This window comes from Phaseolus vulgaris, chromosome 8 (genome assembly GCF_051622355.1).
Source record: "Phaseolus vulgaris cultivar YP4 chromosome 8, ASM5162235v1, whole genome shotgun sequence".
NCBI classification, from domain to species: Eukaryota; Viridiplantae; Streptophyta; class Magnoliopsida; order Fabales; family Fabaceae; genus Phaseolus; species Phaseolus vulgaris.
The window spans coordinates 19027829-19043804 of NC_143505.1; the positions used below are offsets into that span (position 1 = coordinate 19027829).

Genomic DNA, 15976 nt, shown 5'->3' on the forward strand with positions numbered 1-15976 from the left:
ATTTTTGGTTTATAAAAATAATAAAATTAGAAACTAATTTTTTAGTTTCTAATCATCATATAATTAGTTACTTAAATTTTTAATCACTATTATTTGAATTTAGATACCAATTTTAAATTTAGATACTAATTTTGAAGTAATTAATTTTATTTATTTCTTTGTTTGTTTCATTTTTTCCTTACTTTGTTTTTTCTTTCTTAAACCCTAAATTTCTTTTCCCTCATTCTCTTACTCAGAATCCCTAATCCTAACTCTCCCATCGCACCACCGCATTGCACCACCGCACTGCACCATCATATCGCACCCCATCTTCCTCTCTATCTACCGTTACCACTCTAGTGGCGCCATCACAGTTCCCGCAAACTCTGGCGGGGCTCCGGGAGCGTTTGGAGGAGGAATCACAATCGCTGTTGGACTTCATCTCGCTGAGGTCGGAGATCGCGTATTCGGTAGAGGTCGAGACGAAGAAGAAGCCACTTTCGAAGTCAAAATGGATGAAGGAGGTCGTTCTCGACAGCGAGAAGTATGTGCAGATCAAGAAGAAGCTCCGCGAATTGAAGTTTCACATTGTTTGCGAGGAGGCTCAATGCCCTAAATTGGACGAGGGCTAGTCCGACGGTGAGACCGAAACTAGTACAACAACTATCATGATTCTCGGTGACACTTGTACTCAAGGTTGTAGGTTATAATCCAATTGTTTCACCTGCTTTTCTGTGTTTAATTATATGTTTATTTGGTGATTGGAATATTATAATTATATTGTAAAAATAATTGTTACATTTTCGTAGAACTTGACTGGAGTCAAAGGTCGATAAGATCTATGAGGCTGCTGAGAAGATTATGGTAAGATATCATAGCATATGAAATTTAAGTTTTCCAATATACTATTTTAGCTTTTCATAATTTGACCTTTCCTGCGATGCAGAGTTTTGGATATATTATTGGAATTGACTTACATTTTAAAGTAAGTTGTTTACTGTTTTTGGAATTGATTCCATTTGTTAGTATATTATAATTATAATTACACAGAATCTTGTTCTTTGTGAGTCACTTTTAAGTTGATTTAACCGCTATTGTTTGTTTGAATAGCAAAAAGCTAACATTTTAATTGAAAATAGTCTTCAGTATTTGAACTTTTAAAAAAAACTAAATGTTTGTGTTAATCAAAATTCTTTGACAACCTGAAGGCCTCTTCTTAGAATAAGGTGACAGGGGGATCCACATTGTGAAGTGAAGTCTATGGTGACGACACAAGGCTATACTTGCAAAGAACACTTGGTATCTACTGTGTTTACATTTGTTTCTGTTTCTGGTCAAAATTCAACAAAATTTAGAGTCGCTAGTAACTACTAACTCGCTTATTATGTAATGTTTTAGGTGACAACACAAGATGATTATATTCTTAACTTGCCAAGAATTAGAGTGGGAGAATTAAGGGGGACACTTGCTCTTCTACAGTATGGGCTTTACATGGTTACTAAAACTTTCATAAGCAAATATATGTCATCGATTTTATTGTTGATGTTGGCAATTAATGTGATGTTGTGGTTGCAGAATAGCATAACATGGTTATTACTACCTTCAAAGAATTCTCTTGCGTTTCTTTTGGCGGATAATGGGTTTGATGTTTGGGTTGTTTAACACACATGGAACCTGTTAGAATGTATGGCTTTAAACAAGAAGGGGAGTGAATGGTTTAAAGAGGGTTTTCGCAAACTTTTTAGCCAAGAATGAAATTACTTCAAGAATAACTTGATTAAGAAATTAGTTTTCCAAAACACAAAGCAAAAAGCACAGCACTAGAAAAACAATCGGTTGTTTATACCAGTTCACAAATATAAAATATGAATTTAAAGAGTTAAAGGATAGAGAAAATGCACACAGGTTTATACTGGTTTACTCTAAACCCAGAGCTACATCCAGTCTTCCAAGAAACCACTAGGGAATCCACTAAGCAATCAACCCTAGATCACTTACAACACAACCAAAGAAGTGACCGTGATCCCCTCAAGACACACACTTCTTTTGGTCCAGCACAGCACCACTAAGAATGCTAATCTTGATCCCCTCAAGAACACACAACACTTCTCACCACTACACACAAAGTTTCTTTCAAAAGTACAAAGGATTACACTTGTTACAGAACAAATCTGAAATCAATGCAAGATTAACACATTGAAAGCATATTTTCAGATAAACAATCGGTTATTTACACAAAACAATCGGTTGTTTCTATCAGCAGCAGCAAAAACAATTTTTAATATCAGAGATTCCAGCAGATTTAAACAGTTCCAGAGAAAGATACACAAGAACCAATCAATTATCCCCCTATTTGTCTTCACAAATAGACTCTAACATGTATTAAAATAGATTTAGGAGAGATTATTAAGATCAAGGATACCTAACTCATTTCTTAGAAAGAAGAACCTCTCTTTTGGTATTGGTTTAGTGAAGATATCAACTAACTCTAGTATTGTCTCTACAAACTTCGCTTCACAGTCCCCATTGCTTATATGGTCCCTGATGAAATGATGGCGTATCTCAATATGCTTGGTCCTTGAGTGCTGAATATGATTTTTGGTAAGATTGATGGCACTTGTGTTGTCACACATTAAAGGGACCTTGCTGATTTGCAATCCAAAGTCTGCAAGTTGTTGTTTGAGCCATAGAATCTGTGAACAACAGCTTCCAGCAGCTATGTACTCAGCCTCAGCAGTAGAGAGAGCTACACATGCTTGCTTCTTGCTATGCCATGAGATGAGGCTTGAACCAAGAAGGTGGCAAGTGCCACTTGTGCTCTTTCTATCTAGCTTGCATCCTACAAAGTCAGAATCTGAATAACCAATTAAATGAATGGGAGAGTGAGAAGTATACCATAACCCAACAGTTGATGTTCCTTTGAGATATTTCAGAATTCCTTTTGCAGCTTTGAAGTGTGACTCTTTAGGATTTACTTGATATCTTGCACAAAGACACACCGCAAACATAATGTTCGGTCTACTTACTGTTAGATATAGCAAAGAGCCAATCAATCCTCTGTATTTGGTTTGATCTACTCCTTTTCCTGCAGCATCTGCATCCTTGTAGCACCTTGATGGCATAAGAGTGCTTGCTTCTTTACAACTCTCCATTTCAAATTTCTTGAGTATCTCTTTGCAATACTTAGATTGGTATAAAAAGATCACATCCTTTGTTTGCTTAACCTGCAATCCAAGAAAGAAAGACAATTCTCCCATCATAGACATTTCAAACTCACCTTTCATAGCAGCCACAAATTCTTCACACAAACTATCTTGTGTACCACCAAAGATGATGTCATCAACATAGATTTGCACAAGGATAATTTCAGAATTTGACTTTTTGATGAAGAAAGTCTTGTCAATCATTCCCCTTTCATAGCCATGAGACAACAGAAAGTTGCTAAGCCTCTCATACCACTGCCTTGGAGCTTGCTTCAGCCCATACAATGCCTTTTTCAACTTGAAGACATGATTGGGATGTTGATGATCTTCAAAGCCCGATGGTTGATCCACATACACTTCCTCATTGATGAAGCCATTCAAGAAAGCACTCTTGACATCTATTTGGAAGAGTTTAAAACCACTCATACATGCAAACGCCAGTAGCAACCTCATAGCCTCCAATCTTGAAACAGGAGCAAAGGTTTCACCATAATCAATGCCCTCCTCTTGATTGTAGCCTTTGGCAACTAGCCTTCCTTTGTTCCTTGTGATCACACCATCTTCATCCAACTTGTTTCTGAACACCCACTTTGAACATATGATGTTCATCTCAGCTATTTTAGGGACAAGAAACCATACCTCATTCCTTGTAAACTGATTCAACTCTTCATGCATAGCTTCAACCCACTTTTCATCCTTGAGAGCTTCATCAATTGACTTTGGTTCAATTTGAGAGACAAAAGTTATGTGCCTGCAGAAGTTTGAGATGGAGCTACGTGTAGAGACACCTTCCTTTATCTGCCCTATGATGTTTTCCACTGACAAATCTCTAGGAATCCTCCATTCTTTGGGCAACTCACTCTGTTGCAGAATTTCAATCGGTTGTTTCTGCGAATCAACCGGTTGTTTTTCTGCACTGATGCCCAACTTCTCCAAACTGATGTTCTGCTCATCCTCTTCAGTACTGGTCTTCGGGATTTGGATGCTTTTGCGATCTACCTCATCAAAGACAACATGAATAGACTCTTCTACAGTCATTAGCCTCTTGTTGTAGATTCTATATGCATGACTTGTGAGAGAATAACCTATGATGATGCCAAGATCAACTTTTTCATCAAACTTCCCTAGGTTTTCCTTTCCATTGTTGAGAACAAAACAGCTGCAGCCGAAAACTCTGAGATGATTGATGTTAGGCTTCCTTCCATTGAAGAGTTCATAAGGAATCTTCTTCAGAATTGGCCTAATTAACACTCTATTCATCACATAACAAGAAGTGCTAACAGCATCACCCTAAAAATACCTAGGAAGAGAAGATTCACTAACCATTGTTCTAGCTAGCTCTTCAAGGGACCTATTCTTCCTCTCTACCACACCATTCTGTTGTGGAGTTCTTGGAGCATAGAAATTGTGTAGAATCCCCATCTTTTCACAGAACTTGCTGAACTTTTCATTTTGGAATTCTCCTCCATGATCACTTCTTATAGAGCCTATGTTGTTGTTATTTATGTTTTGCAAGCTTCTTGAATGCAGAAAAGGCATCACTTTTTGATTCCAAGAAGAGAGTCCAAGTGAACCTGGAAAAATCTTCCACAATAACAAGAGCATAGTAATTTCCACCAAGGCCCATGGTTCTTAAAGGTCTAAAAGGATCCATGTGAAGTAGCTCAAGAGGTTTTAAAGAAGAAACAACATTTTTTTATTTTAAAAGAATTTTTCACTTGTTTCCCCTTTTGGCAAGCTTCACATATATGATCCTTCTCAAACTTGACCTTTGGTAGCCCTATCACAAGATCCTTTGAAATTAACTTGTTCAAGTGATTCATGTGAATATGATCAATTCTTCTATGCCAAAGCCAAGACTCATCTTGCTTGGATAGAAGACAACCAATTGAACATGGTGAAGAGATATCTAAAAGATAAACATTATTGATTCTCTTACCTACCAACATTACCTCTTTAGTGTTGGGGAGACAGATTTCACATGTGTTTGTCTTGAACATAACTTGATATCCCTTGTCACACAATTAACTAATGCTCAGCAAATTGTGTTTTAAGCCTTCTACATAGAGTACATCATGGATGACCAAGATATCTTTGTCTCCTATGGATCCTTTCCCAAGAATCCTTCCCTTGTTGTTGTCCCCATAGGTAACATGCCCTTCTTGCTTAAAGGAGATGCTCAGGAACTTTGGTTTGTCTCCAGTCATGTGCTTGGAGCATCCACTGTCCATGTACCATTGTTGCATGCTCTCCTCCAAGTTTTCCTACAAAGAAGATTTTCAAGTACAAAGATTTGGTCCCCTTATGAATGTGGGTCCATTTGGTTTACATTCATCAATTGAACCTTTACTACACTTAGGAATCCATTTCATAAAGCCCCTAGGAACAACATATTTTCTGATTTTACAGAACCTCACAAAATGACCTCTTTTCATGCAATAGAAGCACGTAACAACCGGTTGTTTCGATGGTCCAATCGGTTGTTTTTCTGGCATTTTCGAAAATGACTTTGAAAATCTATCTTGCTTGTTTTGTGGGTTAAAACCAAATCCAGCTTTTCCAAAAACACATTTTTGAGATGCCAAGACATTCTCAAAGTTGGACTGACCTTTAGAAAGCTTATCCACAGTTTTAACAAGATAGTGGACCTTCTTTTCAAGATTTTTGCAATTTTCACAAACAAGAGTATCACACTTGCAAGAGGATTTTTTGTAAACAATTTCAAGGTTTTCAAAATCTGTTTTTGAATTTTCCAATTCCTCTTCCAGTGTTTTGACTCTGTTTTTAAGCCAGCTATTCATTCCCTTTAACCGGTTGTTCAAGAAGGCCAATCAGTTGGCTTCTTCATGTGTTTCTTGAAAGGCTTGAAGCAATTGACTATAGTTTTCAGAGTTTGAGGAGTTAGATGAACTTACACTATTTAAGTCATCTTCCTTTCTGGCCATGAAGCAGAGGTTGAGGCTTTTCTTGTTTTGCCTTCTTTTCCTTCTTGCTTGACTTTTTGACCTTGCTTCCTTTGATTCATTGATGTTTCCATGAGTAGCCTTGAGTGTGTCCCACATCACTTTAGCAGTTTTGCATTTTGATATCCTGAAAAACTCATTAGTATCTAGTGCAGAAGATATTATGTTTTGAGCAGTACAATCAAGCTTGGCCATTTTACATTCTTCATTGGTCCATTTGGACCAAGGTTTTGCAATCAAAGAACCATTATTTTTAAACTTTGGAATTGAAGGACCATTCTCGATTGAATCCTAAATTCCTTGATCAATAGATTCCACAAAGATTTTCATTCTGGCCTCCCAATACTCGTAATTCAATCCACAGAATAAAGGTGGTTTATAGATTGAAGCACCTTCCTCAAAAGATAGTTTTCCAGCCATATAAAAAAAATTTCGGATCAAACTTGAATAACTTTCAAGAACCAAGCTCTTGATGCCAATTGTTAGAATGTATGTCTTTAAACTAGAGGGGGGTCAATGGTTTAAAGAGGGTTTTCGCAAAATTTTTAGCCAAAAATGAAATTACTTCAAGAATAACTTGATTAAGAAATCAGTTTGCCAAAACACAAAGCAAAAAGCACAGCACTAGAAAAACAATCGGTTGTTTATACCAGTTCACAAATATAAAAATTGAATTTAAAGAGTTAAAGGATAGAGAAAATGCACACAGAGGTTTATACATCCAGTCTTCCCAGAAACCACTGGGGAATCCACTAAGCAATCAACCCTAGATCACTTACAACACCACCAAAGAAGTGACCTTGATCCCCTCAAGACACACACTTCCTTTGGTCCAACACAACACCACTAAGAATGCTGATCTTGATCCCCTCTAGAACACACAACACTTCTCAGCACTACACACAAAGTTTCTTTCAAAAGTACAAAGGATTACACTTGTTACAAAACAAATATGAAATCAATACAAGATTAAAATCCTATCTCACACTCTTTGATCAATGCAATCTCTAAGCAATTCTCAACTTTTCAAAATCTCAAAATCAGTGAAAAATTCAAATCTTTTTTTCTGTATATTAAAACAAAGTTGTTTGTTGCATAATCTTAACAAATTATTAATTGCATTTAAAGATTGGTCAGAGGATTAAAAACTGGAGCGTAAACAGTTAGAAAATCATTTAATGCTCAGTCAAAGCACAAAATAGTTTTCTGTTATGGTCCCAAAACAAGCAATCGGTTGTTTTGGTTTGACAGCAAGTCAACCATTTAAAAACAGTTTTCAATCTTTCTAAAAACACCTAAGTATAAAACAATCGGTTGTTTCGACAAAACAACAAGTTTTGTCGAAGAAGAGGAAGAGAAGCCGAAGAAGAGGAAGAAGAGGTAGGCCGAGACAAAGAAGACATGACTAACCTTACAAAAGCAACACATCAACCTAAGATGAAGACAACCATTTGGTTCTCGGAAAAAATGTCTGAGTAATAATGAAGTGTCTCGACACTGTTGGGATCGCTATTTATAGCCTCCAAGTGTCTCGGGAGGCAAAACGTCGTAACCATCGCAACCGTTAGATCTCTTTAATCTAATGGTCCTCGACAGCTCCCGCTCGAAAAACCCCTCATCAATGCGGGTCATGTCAACCGCCGTCGACGTCACATCAATCATCAATAACCACAACCGTCACACCCAAGCCAAAAGGCCGACCAACCCAGCACTCCTTCAAGACTCTTCAAATCCAGTTATGTTCGAGCCTAGGGGGCAAGTGTATTGGTATAGGCCGAATGACCAATTCCATACATCGGCTCGTACAATTGGGTCGACTACGTTGCCCACGTCCAGGTGGGCCGACTGACATTCTCGATCCATTAACGCTTAATCCAGGTCAGTAAAGCTAAACCATCTTTAAGCACGACCCATCTCACTAATCAGGCCCAATAAGGTAAACCCATTAAAATAATATAAATAGCACATATTTCAAGAAGAAGGTACGTCATTAATTAATGTACTCTGACAACCGAGTGTCGAACGCCCTTTGCTGACTTGAGCGTCGAAGTGCCTTCTGCAAGTACCCCCGTTCGGCATTCCCCCGGAGACTAAGTGATCAGGAGATCGAAACCTAAAAGAGTAGTACGAAGACAGGAGCAAGCTGAAGTGTGAGTTGACCGATCGATAGGAGGGAGGAAGACAAAACCAGTCATCAATTCTCTCCCAGGAACATGTTATATTTATTTTTAGTATTATTAAATTATAGTTTTATTATATTTATCTAATATTAATTTTTTTCAATATTATGTTAAATTTCTTAAAAAATATGAATTTGAATTTAAAATTTAATTTAATTTAATTTTCTTTTATAGTATTATAGATCTAGATTTAAAATCTAATCTAAATATTTGGATTTGAATTTATAAAAATCTAAATTATTTTTATAGAAAATATAAATTTGAATTTAAAATCTAATTCAAATATTTTGATTTCCATTTATCCAAATTCCATCTATGACCATCTTTATTAGTGCGACTATGGAATCATTAATGGATTTCACGCTTTTTTTTATTATAAAAAATATTGTAAAATCTATAAAAAAAATATAACTTCTCAAAATAATGAGATCTATTGTTAGAAAAAAAACTAAATATAATTTTGAAAGATTTATGACTTAATATATATAATATATAAAAAAGTACTGTGAGACAGTGATCAGAATTCTTTGACTTATAAAACATCACGTTTTATTGCGTCAGAAAACGATATTTTCTTATCAACTTGTTAGACTTATGATACATAGAACTTGTTTATATTACATAGAACATGCTTATATTAAATAGAACATGTTTATATATTTGACAGGGTGTGGTACAAGAAAAACTGCCATTTATTATATGATTAGTTTGTTTGCCTAAGGGATATTTGGGATTTCGGTTGACCTTTATCAGAATGGAGGTGAAAAGCACAAACGAGATAGAAGAAGCCATGGATTCCAGTTATGATAGAAAAGCTTAAATAAAAGCATTTGATGAGACAAAAAGTGGTGTTAAAGGTATCGTAGATTCTGGGGTATGACATCCAATTTTGGAATGCGCAAATAATTTTATTTTTAATTTATTAATATAATTTTATTGTATTGTGTGAAACTTTGTTGTGTAGCTTAATTTTTTAATTTATTTTAGTAGAATAAGCATATCATGTAGTACAGATACCCTAACAAACTTACATTAAAATAAAGGTAGTTTTCTAGATATAATTGGTGATGGAAGAGTGTCTTCATCCGTTTAGCTTTTCTTAGGTGGATTGGCGAAAGTATTCATGGAGGAGAATGCACAAGGATCTCACGTAGAGAGTTGGACTCCTTGAAGGTGCATGCTATGTATGGAGAGTGAGTGGTGAGGCCATCTCACTTGAATAGGTGAAGAATGAAGACTAAAATGTCTATCCTAGAGAGGTAGGAGACAAGGAGCAAAATTGACACAATTTTGGCAGCAATTTGCTCTAGATTAATCTTGCCATTCCATGAGCCAAGAACCTTCTTTTATAGCAATGGAGGGTTGGAATTTGAAGAGCCAAATACAAATGTAATGAAAGCAAAATTCAAATGAGAAGAATTTGAAATTGGCGCCTAAATGAAAGTGAGCACATGAAGCATATTTAACATGTGATGGAAAACATTTAGCACATGTATCATATGGAACATGTGGAAAGCATGTACTCTTTCCATGGCTTAGTCATAACCGGCCTTGGTTAAAATTAGGTGTTTTAAGAAATCCTAATTTAACCAAGGTAGGTTTTTATATGCCAACTTTCATTTAAGGAAAATTAAAAATAAAATTTCCTATTCTAATTTTAACAAGAAAATAAAATCTTCTCTACACTATTTAAACTAGGATCTAGGCTTCTTCAAACATATAGAGAAATGTTTCCCTGCCATCAGTAGCAGTATCGCAGTCCTCTTGTATTTCCTTTACCATATATCTAGTTGTGGCCCTGATCTTCTAGTTGTTGGGCTTGCACTTGGACTTATGCTTGGGTCTCTTCTAGTAGTTGTTTATATTTTGATGAGTTTGAGGTCTTCTTGAATAAGTTTGTACCTTCCTTGAACCTAGAGTTGCCCTCTTGTTTGGGCCTACAAAGATAAACAAAAGCCCAATTAAACCCATATTTGCAATTAAGTCAATAAACAACCTCTAGGTAGTCATCCTCCTTATTATATGGTTGTGTGAGGCTGGACGGTTTCCATCATTCCCTCCTTCTTGAAAGGATTTGTCCTCAGATCTACAAGTTTGATCTCGAACAACAGCCTTATTCTTGCTTTGAAGCTATGCTCATCCTCCAGAATCAAATGTCCATCTATAGGAGTCATCAAACAAATCAAATGAGTTAGTTTCAACAGTTGTATAAAAATCAATCTTATTAAGTTGTCATTCCTTTTGTTTATTTTTTGTTTTTGACAACTTTTCACAAGATTTCTTTAGGGAGGAGTACATAATTTTATTTTCTTTCAAAAACTCAAATGGAGAAATATTAGTAGTTTTATGAACTACCCTATTGTATGCAAATTCAATATGGGAAAGGTACTCATCCCCAGATTTGTGGTTGTCTCTCATGATTACCCTAGGCATAGTAGAAAGAGATATATTTTCAACTTCATTTTGACCATTCGTTTGAGGATGATAAGAAATTGAAAATTTCAACTTAGTTCCAAGTTTTTCCAAAAGAATCCTCAAAAAATGGCCTACAAATTTATCTAAAACTATGCTTTGAGATATACCATGAAGTTTTACCACTTTTCTAAAGAGGAGCCTAGAGATATTATTAATATCATCCACTTTGTGATGTAAAATGAAATGTGCTATCTTGTTAGGCCTATCCACAACCATAAAAATGAAATCAAAATTTTTTGTTGTCCTAGGAAGTTCTAATATAAAATCTATGCTTATGTCTTCCCATGGAGCACTTGCAAAAGGTAAAGGAGCATAGAGTTCATGAGACATTGCCTTAGAATTAGTTTTTAAACAAGAAATGCATCTATGGTTATGTCTTTAAACATCTTTCCTCATGGGTGGCCAAAAGAATTTTCCTTTTAAAAGCTCTAGAGTTTTATCAACTCCAAATTGGCCCATGAGTTCTCCTTCATGAGACTTTAATTTTTTTTTATGTGTTCCTTTACAAAACTGGAGGTCTAAAGGTTGTTCAGAAAGAAGTAACTTTTCTATTTAGTTTTCAAATTTTTCTTCTTTCTGAATGACCTTGTGGGAACGAATACTCTTTTCCCACACCTCTTTTTTTAAGGGCTTTTTCTTGGTTTTCTACTTCTTTCTTTCTTCTCTCATTTTCTTCACTCTCACTAGTTTCTTCTTCTTGGCTAATATATTCATCTTTGTCCCTTAAGATCATAGTTCTTTCATTGGGACACAACATTGCTAAATGACCCTTACCAAGACATTTAATACATTGAATTTTTCTAGCTCGAGTGTGTGAGATATGCTCGTATTTGGATAGGTTTGGGGAAGGTTCTAAAGATGTTTCTTTGATATGCTCTTTCCCTCTTTGGGACTCGTCCTTGTCATAAGATACAAAGTATGAACTTTGTTTTTTACTTGATTGTTTTCTCAAAATTTGTTTTTCAACTTTAATGTTAAGTTGAATCAAGTCATATAAATCTCTATAAGGTAAAAGTTCAACTTTGTTTCTTATCTCAAGTTTGAGACCACTTAAAAACCTAGATTTGGTGGTATGCTTTTCTTCATTAATCTCTACCCTTATTATATATAACACCATCTTTTTCCAATATTCTTCTACACTTAGATTTTTTTGATGAAGTCTTTGGAGCTTGTCCATCAACTTCCTATTGTAGTAGGAAGGAATATGACAACATCTTAAGGCTCCCCTAAGATCATTCCAATACTCTATGGGAGGGTCCTTATGAAGGTGCCTTTCTCTCTCAAGGGCAATCCACCAATACATAGCATTACCTTGAAAGCTTAGGGTGGCTAAAGGTACATTTCTTTCCTCACTTACTCTATGGCAAGCAAACAATTGTTCTACCTTCATTTCCCAATCTTGGTAAGCTTCTTCATTTTCTTTCTCATGGAAATAAGGTAGATCTACCCTAACCTCCTTAGTGCTTTCTTTTATAGCTCTCCTAAGGGGTGGTTGATAATATTCATTAATTCTAAGGTTTTGTTCCCCAAAAGAATCATTTCCCCTAGAGCTAGATGCATGAGAAATTTTTTATTATTATTTGTTGTATTCATCCCTTTCTTTAACCATTTTCAACTCTTCTTTCATCAAAGCACAATGTTCACCCCTCTCTTTGAATTGGGTCTCATTGTAATTGTCTATATGAAAGTGATTGAAAGTCTTGTGCTAATTGTTTCAAAAGAGATTTAATAGACTCTCTATCACTTTCACTAGAATGATGAGAATGAGAAGACATGGTTAAAGTTATGTGTTAAAAGAAATTTACCAAAAGAAAGATAAGTGGAGTAATGTAGGTAGATTCCCAGGACAGGGAGGTGAATCACTTGGATTACCTAAGTACCAAACCTTTCCTAGCCAGGTTTTATCCTTCAAGACTTTCACAAACCTTTCTCTACGTAATTCACTTAGAGCACAATCAAGAATAAAAACACAATTTTATGCAAGAAAAACAAGATGCAAAGCAATTAAAAAATGCAAAGCAAGAAAATACGCAATAGAAAAATTGCTATCTAGAAAGCTTTAAACTAGACGTATCCTGAGGTGAAGCTTCTAGGCACTTAGAACCATTGAAGACACACTCACCGTCTAATGTGCAATTAATCCACTAATTATTCAAAGGTTTTGAAAATTACAACTCAAAGAAGATACAAAGAAAATTGAATTGACAAAATTTAGAAATTCCTATTCTATGCAATCCTTCTTTTTGCACTCCTTTTTTCTTTTTGGCACTCCTTCTTTATGTAAGTGTTTAAGCTCACTTGTTGTTGTTCTCTTGCTCAACCTCTCAAGGATATTCAACTTTGAGAATTCAAATCAGCACCTACTAAGTGATAAAGCTCTCACCAAAGATGTTAGCTCCAAACCTACAACGCACCTTTGAATTACTTATCCGCCAAGAAATGAGGTCAACAAAAGTTAAAGCAACAAAAAGTCAATTTGAAATTGGCGTACAACAAAGAAAGTTGGTATATGACAACTTGAAAGAGTAATTGAACAAAAATTGTCAAGCAAACAAAATAAGGTACTCAACAAAAGGCTAGCACACAAATTGAACCTAATGAATGGCACTAGAATTGGATTAATAAAACCAAAATAGTAGTACTGGAATTTTGAGGTATCAAATGCGTGACTTAAAATAATTATGCTGAACTAAATCTTTCAAATTTGAATTTGAATTTTAAACCACAGACAACTCAAGATCTTAACTAAGTTTTGGTGTTGGAATCATGCTAAAAGAGTTCATCAATCAATTATGATAAATTTTTCAAATTTGATGCTACTTCACCATTTTTTTTTTCCGCGCCAGAATTGCACACTGTTTGAATTTGATTTATCATTTTTTTTTCTATTTTGAATTTCGCCTCACTTTCTTTTAACACTTCAATCCGTTCAAATTCAGAATTTCACAGTTTTTCATAAACGGAATTAAATTTTGTAAACAAAAACAGCCAACACAGATTCAACAAAAATAGAGGAAGTCTAATTTGGAATTAAAAATAGTTTTAAGAAACTTCAAAAACACAATAGAATTGATGTATAGGAACTTGTGTGGATCTAGCACACAAGTATGAACTCAAATCTAAAAATTAAAATGCACCAAAGGATCAAACACAGAATTATAAATTTGGACTCAAAATTAAAATCAATGAACCAAAATTATCAAGAAAGGTACTACATAGAAGTGATGACAATTTAGGATGCACATGACTTGACAAAACATCTATGGATTCAAAAATCAAAATGAATCAAACACAAACAATATGAACCGATTAGAATTGCAAGAAAGACTCCAATCTAGCAAAATTAAAATAGCAACACCAAAACTCAAAGGAATCCTACACAAAATTGAAATCAAAAGCTCAAGAACAATTTGAACACATTTCACCGATTGGATTCATCCAAACAACATCTAAATCAAAATTAAAATGAAAAAAACAGCAAGATATTTAAGGATACAAGATAAACAACACGGAGTCATGAAGAACAACACAAAATTAAAATGAAAAAGAAGAAGGCACACTTAGCTCTTGAAGAACCTAGGCTCTGATACCACTTGATGGAAGAGTGCTTTCATCCGTTTAGCTTTTCTTTGGTAGATTGGCGAAAGCATTCATGGAGGAGAATGGACAAGGATCTCACGTAGAGAGTTGGACTCCTTGAAGGTGCATGCTATGTATGGAGAATGAGTGGTGAGGCCATCTCACTTGAATAGGTGAAGAATGAAGAGTAAAATGTCTATCCTAGAGAGGTAGGAGACAAGGAGCAAAATTGGCACAATTTTGACAGCAATTTGCTCTAGATTAATCTTACCATTTCATTAGCCAAGCACCTCCTTTTATAGCAATGGAGGGTTGGAATTTGAAGAGTCAAATACAAATGTAATGAAAGCTAAATTCAAATGAGAAGAATTTGAAATTGGCGCCTAAATGGAAGTGAGCATGTAGCACATGAAGCATATTTAACATGTGATGGAAAACATTTAGCACATGTATCATATGGAACATGTGGAAAGCATGTACTCTCTCCATGGCTTAGTCATAACCGGCCTTGGTTAAAATTAGGTGTTTTAAGAAATCCTAATTTAACCAAGGTAGGTTTTTAGATTCCAACTTTCATTTAAGGAAAATTACTAATAAAATTTCCTATTCTAATTTTAACAAGAAAATAAAATTTTCTCTACACTATTTAAACTAGGATCTAGGCTTCTTCAAACATATAGAGAAATGTTTCTATGCCATCAGTAGCAGTATCACAATCTTCTTGTATTTCCTTTACCATAGATCTAGTTGAGGCCCCGATCTTCTAGTTGTTGGGCTTGCACTTGGACTTGTGCTTGGGCCTCTTCTAGTAGTTGTTTATATTTTGATGAGTTTGAGGTCTTCTTGAATATGTTTGTACCTTCCTTGAACCTAGAGTTGTCCTCTTGTTTGGGCCTACAAAGATAAACAAAAGCCCAATTAAACCCATATTTGCAATTAAGTCAATAAACAACCTCTAGGTAGTCATCCTCCTTATTATATGGTTGTGTGAGGCTGGAAGGTTTCCATCAATTGGAATAACCCAAACCGCAGCCAAAATTGAAAATTTGGATATTCTCGCTCTAAACTCTCAATGGTCACTACATAATTGACAAATTCTTTTGTTAAAAGAATTGAGCAATTAATTGAACTTCATTAATAACTCTATATGCATATGGATCCAGATGAGTCCAAGTCTGCAAGAAATCAAAGGAAGATCATCCTTCAAAACAAGTTCCACAGCAAAATTAGCAAACTGACAGGTAGGACCTCATATGCTGTTTATTTTTTTGTAATGTAGAATTTAAGTTTATAATTGATGACTGTATTTCTTCAAACACTTTAGATAAAAATTTCAGAGAACAAAGTTCTTAGACGAGCACAATTTTATTTGGAGAAGCAAATTATGTTTTAAGAATAGGTATATTTGATTTGAATGAGGGCTAGTTTGGTGGTTGACGGGTGGGAGCTTATTCTCGGAGTGAGAAAGGAACGCTACTTGATCCATAAGCAAAGTTAAATTACAATGCTGATCATTCGGTGCCTTTAGTGTAGATTCTCAACTCGTGTTGTCCTCTATTTGGCTTTGAATCACTGTGAGGTGTTCCAGGATGTTGTT

The 15976-nt window shown here is 35.2% G+C and overlaps 1 long non-coding RNA gene across 2 annotated transcripts; it reads left to right on the forward strand.

The window, feature by feature from the left end:
• The first annotated feature begins 212 nt into the window (after window positions 1-212).
• On the forward strand, window positions 213-8356 carry LOC137824504 (uncharacterized). Of its 2 annotated transcripts, XR_016514557.1 has the most exons (6): window positions 213-675; window positions 789-843; window positions 926-964; window positions 1188-1278; window positions 1378-1457; window positions 1555-8356. It is a non-coding gene; the product is annotated as an uncharacterized LOC137824504 (long non-coding RNA). The 2 variants fall into 2 exon arrangements; XR_011083265.2 differs by having other exon boundaries at window positions 1378-8356.
• Window positions 8357-15976: the final 7620 nt, after the last annotated feature.